The sequence below is a fragment of the Gobio gobio genome, assembly GCF_949357685.1.
Source record: "Gobio gobio genome assembly, chromosome: 1".
NCBI classification, from domain to species: domain Eukaryota; kingdom Metazoa; phylum Chordata; class Actinopteri; order Cypriniformes; family Gobionidae; genus Gobio; species Gobio gobio.
This window is the reverse complement of record NC_137097.1, coordinates 63,718,386-63,733,399: the sequence shown is the minus strand read 5'-3', so window position 1 is coordinate 63,733,399 and position 15,014 is coordinate 63,718,386.

The window sequence follows — 15,014 nt, the reverse complement described above, 5'->3', positions numbered from 1 at the left end:
TTCGAGTCAAATGTTGGGTTTGGGCCAGCCAGTCAATGCGACAAGCCGTGTGGCTTTGGCACCACAAGGGCAAATGTCACACATCCAACATTTCTTTCACTGACAGTGGATTACAGATCATGCACTAGGCCCACTACATTAAATGCAGTTATGTTCATAGTAGTAGGTTGGTTTCAGAGTCACGTCACAGGCAGCATGCGGCCAGACACTACAATATGTCAATATTAACAATAAAACAATATGAGGTGGGAGGAAAAACTATATTCCAGTGCTTTTGCAAGCAAACAAAGTTGTATTTCGGTTCGCTTGGTTCGGACCAAAAAAACCCTTAAACATTTAGTCCTGGTCCGATTAGCATTCAGATTGGCATTTTTATCACAGAACCAAAAGATACCTAACCTAAAGGCATACGGATACTTTAACAACCTGATTGGCTTTAATGACGTAGGATACTTGCCAATTTTGAGACGGAGCTTTTAAAACAATGCTGTGTGCTGGAATAAATGTGTTTGTTGTGTGTGCATAGCCTGCATTTGATGGTGTCCTTTTTAGGCTCTCAACTTCCTGTTTTTGGTTTGTTTACATGTCTTTGGTCCGTGTTGCGTTCATATATCATTCACACCGCAACAGGGTTCGTTTGTGAACCGAGACCCATCTTTTCAGCAGTCTCGGTCCGCTTGTTTGGTGCGCACCAGGGTTCAGATGGCAGATGTTCAAATGAACCACACTTACAGAGCAATCACACCAGGGTTTGTTTTAATCGAACCAAACATGCACCCTAAGGGGAATGCAAATGTTTCACGAGTGAACACTTTTTCTCAGACTTTTAGAACTTGACAGTATAAATCACCATCTAATTTCTTTCTATGAAAAAAGGCAGCTTAGATATTCAGCTGAACATCTCCTTATGTGAATAATGGCAGCATTTCTGGGTGAAGTAAACCTTGCTGAACAAAAATAACACAGACAGAACCTAAATACATGAAATGTTCATTCTGATGAAGGAGGCTCATGGGGAACATCTGATTGCTCTACCATGGGCCAGTAGTAACGAATAGATTCTGAAATACTCCTATGGGTCACAGAAGAGGCAGAGGGAGGGCTGAGGGCAAGGCACGGCCTCCGATTAGACTGCAGTAGTGAAGCTGGGAGAGCACTCAAGCTCTGTGGAAACCCCCTCAATCAGTCCCAGATAAAAGAGCTGAGCACAAGACCCACTTTTAACAGAGGAACACAGAGTCTGACAAGCAATAAAGGATTTCCTCTGGTGTTAACCGTCCACAAATCTGCAGGAGCAAACCTAACTTCAGAAGTCTTCACGGTTTGTCCTGGATTACTGAGGGCAAAAAGGAAGATCATACGAAGAGTGACAATTCAATATTCGGCAGACATACACATGACACTTAGGGGATTGAAAAAGGGCTGTGTAAGAGAGCATAGGGTGAAATGAAAAGTCTTCAGATGGGTTTGACTAAATTGGCAAAATTAACTTTAATGGCAGAAAGTAAAATAAAACTTTTACAGAAGTTAGAGAACATTAACTCTCACATGTTTTCTCATGGTCTTCCACTGTTGTGCCAAATATCACCATTCACAATCAAAACATCATAATCAACTAATTTAATCAACAGAAAATGTACACACACACACACAAACAAAATCTCAGTAATCTCCATCAGAACTCCAGATCAGTATTAAATATGTTTACATTTTGACAGTCTATGGTTGCTTTCTTTAATTCCTGCGCTAGATTGAAAACATCTTGACAGATCTGAATCTGGTGACTATAAGTATAAGAAGAAGAAAAAAGAATAAATAGCTCATTCCTGGATTCTAGGAGTCTAACTTTTCATGTGTCAAACAGCCTTGCAGTGCCTTAGAAACTCTGCTGATGCAATAACCTCTGGTCCACTTCAGTCACATGTTACATACCTCACACACCACTGGCATGAAACCATATCATTATGGTAAAACTGTAATCAAACACAAGAACAGCCGTTTACATTCCACACTCACCATTTTGTCTAACCAAACCTCATAATCCACATTTTTTAAATATGAACTCATCATAATCTTATGTCCAACAAATCCTGTAATTTGTATTTGTAGAACAAGCAAATTGGGCAGAGTTCACCCTAAAATGAGTATTGTGTCATTATTTATTCACCCAATTTCTTCAGTGGAACATGAAAGTGTTTGCCCATATAATGAAAGTCAGTGGGATGAACCCCATTGACTGTACACACAAAAACATTGAGATATTTTTCTAAATAACTTGAAGAAAGAAATGCACACAGATTTGCCGCTATCAGAAGAAAAGGCACAAAAGCTGTCACTGGGGCAGTACCCTTTCCAAAGGTACACCTACCTTGTTTACACTGGCCTAAAGGGTGCATTTAGTGTCTTAAATGTGCATATTAGTACCTAAATGGTATATTTTAGTACCTTTTAAAAAAGGGTAACACCCCAGAGACAGCTGTTTTACCTTTTTTTTCTTCTGAGAGTGAGAGTAGGTAAATGATTCACCTTAATGATTCATCTTATATTGAAAACAATGCTGCACTGTGAGATTCAAACAACAGGTTAAAGATATAAGTGGGGGAAATGTGTCAGTTAAACAGACCTACTCCTCCTCAGTGAGATAAGAACAGGATCAGTAAAGTCCAGACCGCTCTGTCTTCCTGCTTAATTTCAGCTTTCTAATGGTAGAGCTTTAGACTGCGATCAAGGAGGCTGTTATCAGAAGCATAACACAGCATAGCCAGAAAGAAAGGCCTTTTTGTGTCAGGGCATGCACTGTGTGGTCAATCAATACAGAGTGTAAATAATATTCTACAGCTGCATGTCAGGAGGCTCTGGGAGTAGAAAATGAATTTTGTTCAGCCCTAGTAAAACAATTCTGCCATTATTTACTCACCTTTATGATGTTCCAAACCAATATGCGGTTGTATTTATGAAAACCATAAAAATAAAGGTTCAAATAACCGGGTGTTTTTGCAGCAATGCCACAGAGGAGCAATTTTAAGTTCCCCAAAGAATCTTTCAGTGAACAGTTTTTAAAAGAACCCCTTTTTCTTAATGTGAAGGACATTTGAAACACTTAAAGAACATTTTTCTACTATAAATAACATTTTATGTAATGGAAAGATTCCATAGATGTTAAAAGGGTTAGTTGAACCAAAAATGACAATTAGCCTCAAGTCATCCTAGGTGTATATGACATTCTTCTTCTTTTCCTGGCTAATCCAAGCTTTATAATGGCAGTAATTGTTGATCTGCTTTTGAAGTCCATAAAAATGCATCTGTCCGTCAAATAGCGTGCTCCACTTGGCTCTGGGGGGTTAATAAAGGCCTTCTGAAGCGAATCGATGCGTTAGTGTAAGAAAAATAAAAGTTTCGGCCGATCGCCTTTCGTATTCAATTTATGGAAAAAGTGTTGAAAGTGCCTCTCGCGGCTCGTCAGACGTAGCGTAAGCATTTTGAACTGCGAGAGGCACTTTCAACACTTTTTCCACAGAAGGCGATCGGCCGAAACTTTACTTTATAAAGTTTTAAATATGGATATTTTCCTTACACAAATGCATCGATTCGCTTCAGAAGGCCTTTATTAACCCCCCAGAGCCGTGTGGAGCACGTTATTTGACGGACAGATGCATTTTTATGGACTTCAAAAGCAGAGCAACAGTCACTGCCATTATAAAGCTTGGATTAGCCTGGACTTTTTTAATATAACTCCCGATTGTATATTCGTCTGAAAGAATAATGTCATATACACCTAGGATGACTTGAGAGTGAGTAAATCATGGGCTAATTTTCCTTTTTGGGTGAACTAACCCTTTAAAGGTGAAGTATGTAAGATTTTTGCAGTAAAATATCCAAAAACCACTAGGCCAGTGTTATACATTTTGTTCAGTTGAGTACTTAGAATATCCCAAATGTTTCCAACTATTTGTAAATCGTGAGGAATTGCTATTTAAACCAAGGAACCGGGACGTGTGAGCTATGCGTTTGAGGGAGTCAACTGTCGATGGCGTCATATCTGCGTTACCCTCGGTTTCCGGTTTTATTTAGCAGAAACGCTTTACTCTCACTGCAGTGTGAAGTGTCATAGCAGCCGCCAAGCGAACGTCATAACTTCCTTTTCAACACACTCAGATATATCTAATACGATAAACAGAGTTGCGTTACCTCATACTCATGACTGATAAAGAGGAAGTGGCGCCGGTGACCGTGTCATAATAAAAGTCCCGCCGGTGACTATGCCATAATAACAGTCCCGCTCTTCAATCGCTCCTGCGACCTTGCTCCGCTCCACAACACTCGGTCCTGCTCTGCTTCATACTACAGTAATGTTAATAATCGCATCCATGAACATGATTTCTGCCGATTCTTTTCCACCGACTGTGAGGTGAAGACCACATGTCCCAAGATTCTGCGCTCAAACGTGGCATCATCAAACTACGCCTTTGTTTTGAACAGGCGACCTCTAGTGTACGGAAAAGTTACATAGTGCAGCTTTAAAGGTTCTTTATGGAACCATCGATGCTAATGAAGATCTTCATTTTTAAGTGTATGATGGACCATACAGCTCATAATTCACAAAAGATCATTCGGCTCTCATTCTCCATTACATCTCGCATATTCAAACCAGCACATTGTGTTCAGTTACGGCACATGAAATATCCAGTGACATTTTGCGACGTCAAACTCTGAAAGTGATTGTGAATGTGATTTCAGATCTGAAACAACTTGAATTTTGGTCTGTTCCTCACACAAAGTTCGACTGGCTTTAGAAGACTTGGAATATAGAGCATTAGTTATTTTTAGTGCTTGACAAACATGGTTTCTATGAGCTGTATGGAAAAGAGAGGTTTCATTTAAAGAACACCACAACACTATGAAATGACAGTGAACTGTGAATTCACTGAGGCATCATGAGATAAGGAAAGCAGTTTTTCTGGTCATGTTCACCTCTGCATGTAATGTTTGACCACACATTCTAGCGATATCGTTTATACCTTCTTTCCATTAGGAGCCCCCCGCAGATGAATGAATAAGCATGAGTGTGTCTGCCAGCTGTTTGGCTTTCACATGAGCCACGGAACCCACCCTCGGAGTATCCCGAATAATCCCGCCTCTCCCTACCGGCCAACACCTGACACCTTCCCACACAACACCGCCAGGGTCCCTTTAAAAATTAATGAGCTTTAAATTATGACAGGTTTAATTAAAGAAATTGAGTTTGACTAGGGAGAGATATTTCCCTTGAGGGATCTTTCATCCTGCTTTCTTAACTGGCTTTCAGTGGAGCGCATTTGCCAAGTACAGTTATCCCACAATGCCAGGTGGTGAGAGTGAGAAAGAATAAACACTATCTTTTGGCATGATGACCTGGAACAAAGTGGGAATATCGTGGCAGATCCTAATTTTGCCTCCTCTTTCTTACAGCCCAACATAAATATGTACAGCTGTGATAAAGTAGCTGTGAGCAAAGGAGAGCAGAGCTGAAAGATATCATGGAGGCTGCATGTGGAAGTTTTCACACTAGCTAAATTCACTGCGTTGTAATCTTGAAAGCCACAGAAATTTCACACCCACTCCATCAATGTGGAAAGCTGATCCTCTATCAGTTAGGTAGTTACAAACCACACCAGGCTCTATTAAAGATGAAGTGTGCACCTTTTTGTCCCGCTTGCAGCTCTAAATGGATCTACAAAAGTTTCAAATAGGTTTCCCAAAAGCTAATATAACCCCTTCTGAGGGAAGCAGAAGGTTTGGCGTATTTTCCACATTTTACTATTATATCTTTAAATATTACATGTATGGATATAATAGGCTTTTTATCGAAATATTACAAACGTACAAATTGCAATATGCATTTCACAATGGCTTGTGATAACAGATTGATTTTAATATACTTTAAAAAGTTGCAAAAAGTCAAAGTTTTACTACAGATAGCAGAGCACAAAACTGTGCATGGCGGGCAATGTGCATTAATTCTGTGCCTTTATTTGTTTTATTCAAACCTATAGAAAAATATAAGGCCTAAGAGATTATTACAACTTCTCATTAGACTTTGTGTACATTTACTCAACAATTAAGTACTAAAAATGTTTTTTTCTTTTACGTTTTTCGCATACAGACGACAAAGTTGTCAAAATGATCCCCGTTCACATGGATCCGAGTAACTAAAAATGCTGGATTATTCATGCCAGGCCGGTAGTTTGCGATGTCACTTTGTAAAGAAACACTATACACGGCTATAGACTAAACACTTAATACACATGTGCATGACTTGATAATGCACTCAAAAAATATTTTATGATGCTGTTCACTTTATTTAAGCAATTCATCTTGATTTAACACAATTATATCAGGTTTCTGGTTCAAATGTAATTGATTCAGTTACTCTTTGACATAACTTGATATTTTCATTTTGACGTAACTTGTTTCAATCAAGTAACCCAATCAAACAAGACTTTCACTTCCCATCATGCTTTGCAAAGGGGCAGAATTCGGAGAGTAAATGTTTAAATAATGTGCTAGTTGATGCGTTTTTAACAAGATGAGAAAATGGGGATACTTTTTAATGCTTAAGGTTTTGTTATGTTGGTTTTTAAAAGTTTTTGTTATGTTAGTGTTTTTGGAAGTTACCATTGTGGTGAAGTGTAGAGCGTGTGCTTGGGGTGAGGACTTGCTATTAACATTTAAAGTTATTTTAATAATAAAAATTGTCTACTTTGGGCATGCCATGAATGTAGCAAAACCATCTGTCTGGCCAATAAGCCCTTGTAAAAGGTTTTGTAAATGTTGTAAAAATAGTATTTCACTAAATAAAAATAATCAATTAAACTGGATTACTTGTTATGGTTTGTTTTTTATAATAATTTTAGAATAATTAAATTGAATAGTTTTGGACAAAATTAAGAATTTTAACTTGATTTAACTGAATGGCATTGACGTAAAACACTTAAGTTTACTGAAATAAACTATTTTGGAACCTGTTGACATAAAAAAATTAAGTAAAACCCACGTATCATTTTTTTCATTTTCAAAACACTTTGAAACATGTTTTCAAAAGTTTGCATTGTCAGGCCACCAAAAAGAACGGCCAAAGCGCATAAAAAGTTTTCTCTTTTTAGTTGAAAACGTTGTGTAAACAGGCCCTGCTGAGTTGGCAGTTGATGTAAATGTGGGTGGTCGTTATTCAAATGTCTCACATCTGTCTGAAGTCAGCAAGTTGCAGAAGTATTAAAGGTGCTTAATTTAAAATTTTAAGCCATTTTAGCAGTGTAGCTAAAGTAAGATCTTACAGCATTGCACGCATTTCAACTGGCACATACTGCCACAATGTTTATGTCCCCATTTCTCCTGAAATAACAGAGATGCTCAACCAAGAAGATAGTATTATTTCAGGAGTCTGTGACACAGAAAATACAGCATCTTTTGAACTTTTTGAAGCAGAAAGGAACTGTCAGAAAGGAGTTTCAAAGAATCACAAAGCAAAATGTGATGAGTTAGAGGGAGCGATACATGAGTAAGACAGCGAGCAGGTGGTAGAGGGAGAAACAGAAGGAGAGGGAACTTTGAATGAAGGAAAAGAGCCAAAGAAACTATGGAGGCTCTGATTAGTAATGCCTGGATCCGCATGTCAGCTGACAAAGATATCAGGTTAAATTTAGCAGAGGTTCTGCGAGGCAAACAGAGCAGACTATGCCAGAGAAAACAACACTCCCACCGTCTCCATTATCTGACCTCATATTTCAGCGAGGATTTGTTTGAACTTACTTAGCCAGAGGCTTGAGTAGCTTCCCTACACTGCTTAACGTTTAAACGTTTGACACAGGTTTTCCCAAAGGAAATAACATATCTTCCTTTATAAGCAAGATGTCAAGCGTTTTGTTTAACTAAGGCTCATGTAGATGCACTTTTCACTCTCATACATTTCTTTTTCACTAATTAATTGCAGCTCACAAGACATTTTTTTAGGTTACCTGTCCTTAAAAGGATAAACATTTCAATTCTGTCATCATTTACTCACCCTCATGTTGTTCCAAACCTGTATGACTTTCTTTCTTTCATTAAAAACAAGAGAAGAATTGTATTAGTCATTCTTTTCCAAACACTTAGTCCCTATGAGGAGTGGGGCTTTTAAACTTTAAATGGGCACAAAAGTACCATAAATGTACAAAGGTTCATATAACTTAGTCATTCGATATCTTTCTGTGATGAAAAGACCAAAATCGTTATTCACTGATAATCTTCCCCTCAAGTGAGCTGTTAACCACTGTGACTGGATCATTGTGTCAATGAAATGAACTCGAGAACCAAATCAGTCTGATTCGTGAATGAATCATCTGTTTTTGTAAACTGATTCATTGAAAAGATCTGACTCAAAAATAATGATTCATTCATGAATCAGACATCTAAAGACATGTGGGTGAGCATTTTCATTTCTGAGTGAACTATCTGTTGGCCACCGACACAGAACAATGAGGCAGATATGGATGCAAGCTATGCATGATTTAAAAGTACCACCGAAAATGATTTCCCGCTGCCTCCCTGTGAACTGCTGAGCTGAACAGGTGTTGCTGTGAAACTAGAGAGGGGAACAATCTGCCTGTTTAAATATTTAGTAGGGAAACCTGCATATAATTACCACATGAATGTCACATAAACAAACACATGCACCATCAAGTTCAAGCTTTCTTTTCCTAAAAACAGTATATATTATTAGGCACGTTGATTTTCTGATCATATTTTTTTCCAGTCACATTTGACCAATTCCAAACCACATTAATCTTGATAACTACTATTATTTTCGTATATTTAAAGGGTTAGTTCACCCAAAAATGAAAATTCTGTCATTAATTACTTACCCTCATGTCGTTCAACACCCGTCAGACCTCCGTTCATCTTCGGAACAGAAATGAAGATATTTTAGTTGAAATCTGATGGCTCTGAAAGGCCTCCATTGGCACAATGGCACGGTTCACTCTCAAGACCCTTAAAAGGTACTAAAGACGTCGTTACAAAGTCCATCTCACTACAGTGGTTCTACAATAACTTTATGAATCGGCGACAATAGTTTTTGTGCGCAAAAAAACCCTAAATAACGACTTATATAGTGATGACGATTTCAAAACACGGCCTCATGAAGCTTCGAAGCGTTATGAATCAGCGAGTCGATTCAGCAGTTTGAATCGCCAAATTTCAGCAGTTTGGCGGTTTGACACGCGATCCGAATCATGATTCGGCTCAGTGATTCATAACGCTTCGAAGCTTCATGATGCCTTGTTTTGAAATCGTCATCACTATGTAAGTCGTTATTTAGGTTTTTTTTGCGCACAAAAACTATTGTCGCCGATTCATAAAGTTATTGTAGAACCACTGTAGTGAGATGGACTTTGTAACGACGTCTTTAGTACCTTTTAAGGGTCTTGAGAGTGAACCGTGCATTGTGCCAATGGAGGCCTTTCAGAGCCATCAGATTTCAACTAAAATATCTTCATTTGTGTTCCGAAGACGAACGGAGGTCTTACGGGTGTCGAACGACATGAGGGTAAGTAATTAATGACAGTTTTAATTTTTGGGTGAACTAACCCTTTAATCATTTATAAGTGATATATAATTGTTCATGAAGGCTGGAAATGAAAAACACCTTATATTCAGGTGTGCAGAATTATTAGGCTCAATTATTACAGATAAAAGGAGACAAAAAAAGAGATTTACCTCAGACTGAAAAGTCAAAAATGATTAAATGGCCATGAGAAAAGATACAATACTAATGCAATACTAGAAATTGCATGGACAGTGAAATGGTCAATGGGTCAGCAGGGTCAGACAAAAACAGGTGGTGAAGAAAACACACAACAAGAAGAATTAAGAATTAAGGTGAAGAATTAAATGTGAAACCATCAGGAACCCTTTAGTCTCCAGGGCCACTATTTTTTCAGAACTGCAACCTAAGGTGTCAGGATCTCAGAGACTTAAGTTAGGTAAAGAATCCTAAAAAAAAAAAAAAGCTGAAGTGAACTAAAAATGAACTGAACTAAAAATGAACTCCCAAAACGTACTGCCAGATTCTGGAGGATGAATTCTTCAAACAGTGGTACAAGAGGATGTGGTGCTGGTCCTTCGAGAGTCACTCTCAACCTATCTTCTGTATTCACAAAACTTCTTCATGTATTTTACAACACTTCAGCTTGTGATTCCTAAGTGGGGGTTGAGTTTTTGCATTTCACTGTTTTTATTCATTTTAGGGAATACTGAATCTGTTTTGTACAAGTGAGATGAGTAAATGTATGAGTCTACAATTACAATAAGCCTCATTTTCACACAGCACACGAAATGCCTCTGCACTTCCTGACAATTTCTCTCAAGAGGAGCTGTCAGTCAATAAATGGGAATTTTTTTTTACTTGCTTTACTTATTTGAAAAGTAACTCAGTAATTTTGTTGTACATTTAAAAGTAATGTGTTATACTTCCCTAGATACTAGCTTGAAAAACTAGTACTTGTAATGTGTTACCCCCAACACTGTGTACATTTCACAGTTTTTACACAAAACCTACAACCAAAGCTTGCCTAAACTTTAGCTCTATACAGTTTTGCAGCCTTGCAAGTACTGCTATTTTCTTGAAGAAATGCAAATTTAGCTTTCCCATGGTGCCCCTATGAAGCATTTACTGTGCTAGGATATGGTCCTTATATTGCAAATAAATCTCACTGCTTCAGTTCCATACTGAAAATAAATGGACATGCAGATGCACTCCACTTCAAATGCTGTACATTCAAGAAATCTTTGTTCCACACATTTTAGTCTGCCTTCTGCTTGCTTCCTTCTGTCTGTGCGGGAGCAGCCATGGGCACTAGTTTAGAGGGAACACTGAAACTCAGATCAAACTAGCCAACCTTTCCATTTAGAGCAGGGTGACAAGAAAATAAGGCTTTCTACCTGCTTCTTAAAGGGTTAGTTCACCCAAAAATGAAAATTAGCCCATGATTTACTCACCCTCAAGTCATCCTAGGTGTGTATGACATTCTTCTTTCAGAGGAATACAATTGGAGTTATATTAAAAAAAGTCCTGGCTAATTCATGGCAGTGAATTGTTGCCTTGTTTATGAAGTCCATAAAAGTACATCTATCCACCATATAACTGCTCCACACGGCTACGGGGGGTAAATAAAGGCCTTCTGAAGCGAAGTGGCGCATTTGTGTAAGAAAAAAATCCATATTTAAAACTTTATAGACTAAAATAACTTCCGGCGGATTGCCATATGCATCGGTTTACGGTGAAAGAGTAACCCTTGAGCAAAACAAAACACCGGTCATGAATTAGAGTCTAAAACGAGAATTTTTAAAGAGAGATGGCGGAGGATTTCGAAGAGGGGCTTCAATTTGTTGCCCAGCTCTATCCGCAAGAGGCGTCAAAGCTCGAGACACAAGCGCGCCACTTCGCTTCAGAAGGCCTTTATTAACCCCCCGGAGCCGTGTGGAGCAGTTATATGACAGATAGACGCACTTGTATGGACTTCATAAACGAGGCAACAATTCACTGCCATTATAAAGTTTGGATTAGCAGGACTTTTTTAATATAACGCCGATTTTATTCGTCTGAAAGAAGAAAGTCATATACACCTGACTTGAGGGTGAGTAAATCATGGGCTAATTTTCATTTTTGGGTGAACTAACCCTTTCAGGTGACAGCTCAGTGTGGAGAGGCTGATGACTCATTTTGCAGTCATAAGCAGTGAGTTTCACTGAAGCGTGACAGTGGAGAGCATCCATCTATCTGTCACAGGCGTGTCCTGCTGCCATCGCTGAAGAGCTTTAGCTGAGCTGATAATGGAAGTCTTTGCCAGATCTCCTCCTGTCTGCTGACATGTACGTGAGACCAAAGCCAAAGCATCCAAACAATGGTTTCAGCCAAACCACCAGACATGTGACACAGCCATCATCAAAGCATGTCTGGCCTTTAGTTACAGTCATGTCAGGCCAGTTTGTATCTCTGGCCTCTGCTTTGGCTCAAAAAGACAGACGTGATCCTGATGCCAACTGGCCGTTGGAGCATCAGCAGACAACAAGCATCCCAGCGCAACACTTCAGCACATAGTGAGATACTGTGTTACATATATGCTTTTCATTTTTCTCTAAATAGATGTACAATGTGCTACATAATAACTTTTGGCATGAATGACACTCTCGAAAAGCTAATGTATCATATCTAATATTAGATATAATAATATATAAACATTCTCTGAAATCCCTAGAGATGGTCGTGCGTGAAACATCCCAGTATCTGCAGTTTCTGATATACTCAGACAAGCCCGTCTGGCACTCAACCATGCCATGTTCAAAAGTCACTTAAATCACCTTTGTTCCCCATTCTGATGGTCAGTTGAACTTAAGCAGGTCGTCTTGACCAGTGTCTACATGCCTAAATGCATTGAATTGCTGCCAATCATTATTTCAGCATCACATCTTCTAGAAACGCCTTGTGTTAAATTATCCATTTCTCAAGGATCATTCAACACAAAAAGTAAATTGGCTGAGCTCTTTCTAATGTGTTGATTTGTTGCTTAGGAAACTTTTCATTATTAGTATAGTTGTAAATGTTTTTTCTGCTTAATGGTGTGTGGAAAGACAATAAAGTGTCTTTTTTTCAATTGCTGAAGTCTTCAGTAAGTCTTCCGGCTTCACCTTTTTGAAAGAAATCAATATTTGTATTCAGCAAAAAAAAAAGAAATTGGGAATTTAATTTAATTGATCAAAAGTGAATGTTACAAAGGATTTGTGTTCTTTTTAACTTTCTATTCATCAAAGAATCCTGTGAAAGGTATTATGGTTTCTACAATAGTGTTAAGCAACACAACTGTTTTAAACACTGATAATATTCATAAATGTTTATTGAGCATCACATCATCATATTAGAATGATTTCTGAAGGATCACTGAATGCTGGAGTAATGATTTGATCATCACAGGAATAGATTTATAACATATATTAGAAAAGAAGTTACTTTATATTTCACAATATTACTGTTTTTACTGTATGCACAATCCAGTCACACCTGTGGGAAGTGAAACTTCTGCTGAATATAAGATATTTCTAAATTTGCCTATTTATAAACTGACTAGAATGCATAAGCCCTGCACAGCTGAATGCATCATTGGTGAATAATATTTGAATATACTCTTTGAAAACAAAAACATTTCAGTGACCTTACAAACTTTCAAAACTTTATGCAGAATCATTATAAAGAAGATTGTAGTGCAAATCACAGACCTGTGAAAGATCTTGGAGGTGCCACTGGTTACTCCTGGCCCATTGCCACAGCGCCATAAAAATGAGCCATGAGCATATTTCATCTTGGAATGTTTATAGCATTCTTGAATTACTTAAACGTATTGATTTACACATTGGCAGCCAACAGTGTGCCCCCTCTCTATTTCTGCGACCATTACACATCAGAGCAGCAATGTGTGAGCATGCAGATCTCAGTGGCTTCCAGAGAGTAAAGACCCGTTCACAACAAGGACAATAACAATAAAGATGTAGTTCTAAAAATTGTTCTAAATGTAAGAGAAGCCGAGTCCACTCTACAACTATAAACGACACAGAGGAACGATAGCGTTGGAAATTTGGAATCGCTTTCAAAATGATTTTCTCCTGCTGATGAACTGATAAAAACATTGACAACTAAGCAGTGTTGGTCTGCGTAACAAAACTAGCTCAATATGGCGAATCAAAAATATCCCAAAAGTAGCCCAATGACCATATCACAAACACCAGAACTCAAAATATGCCATCCCCATACCTAAAAAAACATGTTACAGCCACTGTTGTGCAAATTGAATTTAACCAATTTATAAACACGGCTTATAAAAAGATGGTCTTCATATTGCGTACCGTTATCGAAAGACACTCTGTGAAGCTAAAGGCAGACATTTATGGTTGCAAGCCACAGACTGAACTTATGAAACCTGCAATGATTTTAGGCCTATCTCACAATTCTGACTTTTTTCTTAATGAACCATGTTAAAAATCAACCTTTAATTTTTTTTAAATTATATATATATATATATATATATATATACATATATACATATATGTATGTAGGAGCGTTTTACCCCACAGACTATGTTTGTTTAAAAAAAATCTGATTGAAAAAAATATATATTTTCAGTCATTCTGAAAATATAAATATATTTTCCTTAAATAACAAGTACTCCGTAACTACAATAATTATATTTTCCTTATTTTCCTAACTACAGGCCTTGCTCTTCTCATATCATATAAAACTGTGATGTTCTGCAAAACAGCAAGCTTTAGATCACTTTTTTTCTCACTGTTAAAAAAATATAACACTGAACGTGAAATTTTCTCTCGGGTACGTACGTCACCAGTGTAAGCTTTGCGGTCAAAACTTCTACATCACTCTACACAAACTTAACTTAAAACATTAACTTAAAACATTATTTTGGATGCGATTAATCACAAACATTTTCCCCAGCACTAAATATAATATAATAATCACATTTTCTGAAGAAAATGTGATTTTGTGATTCTGAAGAAAATGTGAGTGGTGCTTGCCTGTCCACATAGGCAACACTACTACAAGTTACATGCTAAAGCTTAATACTTGCCGATAAAAAAAATCCCTGAGCTCAATTTTGAGCAAAAATACTGTATCCCTCTACACTTCAACTCACTTAAGCACAGTAACATATTGCAAGCACTTCAAAGACTTTGGAGGGGCTTCAGAGGAGTCAGATGGGAGGCCTGGGACAGGCTTTTGTCCATACTGTCGTCTGTTCTTCAGTCTCACTGAACTTTACAGCTGGTGGTTGTGTCCTCCGGGAGCATCCACAGGCGATCGGCCAGGTGTTCAGGAGTCGGCCTGCTGCTACTGATGACAGACATGCTGAGACCGTAGAGAGTGGCTCGGTTAGAACCTGAATCTGTAAGTCCCATTAAAGCCACTGCGTGTCATGCTGTCCATTTAAAGTCAT